We start from the raw sequence: 3,836 nt of genomic DNA on the forward strand, positions 1-3,836 counted from the left end.
GGATTCAAAATTCATGTGTGTTTTATTCAGGTAAGCACAGGCCAATGAAAGTTTAAATCCCTCAAAACCTCAAAGACAATTGTAGGCTAAACAGGCAAGTTTGAGGGCAAACCTCTATTTATTTCAATGGATGCAGTGAGACCTTTAATCATCAGCGGACATCATTATCAGAAATGTAGCATTCAATAACAAGGAAAGTGAGATAGTGAGGACAGAGAAGGCTCATCTGCCACTTTAAAGGTAAGTGAAAATGGTGGATCGCGAAGGTCGGCGTGGATCACGAAGTTCAGCCAACATCGGTCACGAAGGATGGCCGGATGTCAAAAATGGGTCCCAGGCAAAAAAGTTTGAAAAACTCTTATAAATGAATATATTATATCAGTGTTCACTTGTGAGAGGGAGTGCAGGTATAGAAATCAGAACTGGTAGAATTAATTAGATTAACATAGACAGAATTAATTAGAATAACATAGAGAGATGAATTTTCTGAGATATCTGGCAGGCTTAAAAAGGCAAAACTGCAGGGCCAGCTGAAAGGTATCCCAGGCTGTTGAGTGAGCAAGGGAGGAAATAGCAATCATTGACAATAAATTTCAATTCCTCTCTGGCCACAGGAGAGGTGCCAGAGGACTGGAGGTTAGCCAATATGGTACCATTATTCAAGAAGGGAAGAAGTGGTAAGCCTGCAAACTACAAGCCAGTCAGTCTAACCTCAGTAGTGGGAAACTATTGGAATCAATTCTGAGAATCAGAATTTATCTACATTTGGAGAGGCAGGGATTAATCCAGAACAATCAGCATGGTTTTGTGAAGGGGAGGTCATGTCTTACGTCGGACCAACATGATTGAATTTTTCAAAGACGTTACCAGGTGTGTAGATGAGGGCAATGCATTTTACATAGTCTACTTGGACTTCAGCAAGGCTTTTGGTATGGTCCCACATGGGAGATAGCAAATGTATGAGCCTATGGGATCCAAGGAAATTTGGCAAATTGCATCAAGAATTGTGTGAGTGGCAGGAAGTAGAGGGCAATGGTTATGGGGTGTTTTTCTGACTGGAAGCCTGTGACAAGTGGTGTCCCACAGGGATCAGTGTTGGGGCCCTTGCTGTTTGTGGTCTATATAAATGATTAAGACTTGAGTGTAGGGTTGATCGGTACGTTTGCGGATGTTCCGCAAATTGGTGGAGTGGTGAATAGCCTTAGATTACAGGAAACTATAGATGGGCTAATCAGTGGCAAAGGGAATTCAATCCAGGTAAGTGTGAGGTGATGCAATTGGGCAGGACAAACAAGGCAAGAGAATATACGATAAACAGCATAGGCACCAAGGATCAGAGGGACTTGGTGTGCATGTACACCGATCCCTTAAGATAGCACAGCAGGTGGATACAGTGCTTAAGAAGGCATATGGTATACTTGCCATTATTAGCCATGGCATCGAGTTAACAGCAGGGAGGCTATGCTGAAACTGTATAAAACATTGGTTAGGCCACAGCTAGAGTAGTATTCTGGAATACACATTATAAGAGGGATGTGATAGCATTTGAAAGGGTGCAGAGGAAATTTACCAGGGTGTTGCCTGGGCTAGAGTTATAGCTATGAAGATAAGTTAGATACACTGGTGTTGGTTTTTCTTGGAGCAGAGGCGACTGAGGGGGTCATAATTGAGGTGCAAAAAATTATGAGGGGCATAGATCGATAGGAACAAACATTTCCTCTTGGTGGAGGGATCAGTGACCAGGGGGCATAGATTTATGGTGAGGGGCAGGAGGTTGAGGGGATGAGGAAAAGCTTTTTCACCCAGAGGATGGTGGGAGTTGGAATTCACTGCCTGAAAGGGTGGTGAGGCACAGACCCTCATAACATTTAAGAAGTATTTAGATGTGCACTTGAAATGCCGAGGCATACAAGCCTATGGGCAAAGTGCTGGAAAATAGAATAGTTAGGTGGTTGTTTTTGACTGGCACAGAGGCGGTGAGCAGACGGAAGGGCCTTTTCTGTGCAGTGGATCTCCATATCTGGATATCAGCAAGTTTTCGACAGAGACCAATTAAAACAAATTTCAGGTTAAATCAAATGACAAACGCAAAACAATTTAAAAACATCCAGTTCTGTTGCCTGTGAAGGACGGAAAACGTAAGTATTAAGCTCAAGTCTCAAAAGTCAATAATTATGGGCATGAGATTTTTTTCCTCCCCCGTTTAAAAAAAAAAAGGGGGCGCTTTTCTGGATTCACCACAATCCTTCTCCCAATACCGAATGCAAAAACCACATCATAGGCATGGAAAATTCAGAGCTCCATTGACCAAGTTACAGTCAAATATCTGTCTGATGTAAACATTGATTTGATTTTAAACTCTTCCATAAAGAAAATAATTAATTGTTCATGCTTACATGCTCAACCACGTTTGAATAGTGAAAGGTAAGAATTTGATAGATTTAGCAACAACTTTATTTCAATACATTCAATTCAAACACTAATACATTTGTAAAGGTTGTACTTGTGGAGAATTACACAGCCGTACTGCCAGTGTTGCTGCAAGTGTATGATTAAATTTCATTACATAAAACTAATGAGCTATCATCAATGATGTTACCAAGCCTGAAATCTATTTGCATTATTTGGTTGCTGTACAAAATCCAAAACAATTTTGGACAATGTACTGTGACTTAATATAGTTTGCATTTTTAGTCCAACGTTTAAGTCATTTCTCAGTTATTTTTACTCTAGTTCCATTTTCCAATGATTTGTTTCATATCGGCCATTTCATACCAGGAGCTTGGCTGTACGGAAATTCCACTTTGTTGACAATATAAAGAAAGATCCATGGTCTTGAACAGAAAGCTTTTCAAATATACTGTAATTTTAAAAATACAAAATGGAGTAATGGTTTGGGTGGACAGAGCAGGAAAAAGAGAGACTAAAGGGAAGTATCAAGCAGAATTAAAATGTAACTCATACATTCTGTTAAACAACCAAAAGTATAATAAAACGCACTTTGTACACAGTTTTTCAATCTTAAATGCCAACATGAATCCTCTTTCAGGTGAGTGGGATAGATCTTTACTTTGATAGTATAAAACAGGTGATAGCAAATTAGCAACTTGTTTTTTATTTCCATTGACCAAAGGCTACCGATTCACTATCACTCATTTTAAACTATCACACAAAGTTAAAAGGTACTCCAATGTGTTAAACATACTTCTAGGATAATTTCTTTGAATGGAAGTGCGGTAAATTTTATATAAAAAGTGTAAATAATGCATTGAAATATCTCAGACGAAAATACATCTATGATTTATCTTCACTGCCAATTACACCATATTCTTTGTACAGCATTATCAAAATCAAATCTGCAGAAGGATCCTGAATATATTATCTGCTATAAAAATAATCTGAGAGAACTAAATACAGGTTTAAAAACTATGTACAAATAGTGTTACAGCTGATAGTACTGCCATCTTTTACAATGAAACCATATAAGTTACAGAGTAGAATTATTCCAAAATGGGGGGGGGGGGGGGGGGGAGAGAGGAGAGAGAGAGAGAGAGAGAGAGAGAGAGAGAGAGAGAGAGAGAGAGAGAGAGAGAGAGAGAGAGAGAGAGAGAGAGAGAGAGAGAAATGAGTGTGGGGGTAAAATTTGGGGCTGTTGTAAACCGTCTGAACAAATCATATCCCCAAACTAGTTTTCCTAGACATTTTTGCACACAAGTTTGACTTGATTTGTACTTGACCACTTAATTAAAGTTAGATGCACTTGTCAATTTAGTAACCCTACCATGTTATTAACAAGTTATTTATTACCGTTGACCCAATAATAAACACAGAAATAA

This window comes from Scyliorhinus canicula, chromosome 13 (assembly GCF_902713615.1).
Source record: "Scyliorhinus canicula chromosome 13, sScyCan1.1, whole genome shotgun sequence".
In the NCBI taxonomy this organism is placed as follows: Eukaryota; Metazoa; Chordata; class Chondrichthyes; order Carcharhiniformes; family Scyliorhinidae; genus Scyliorhinus; species Scyliorhinus canicula.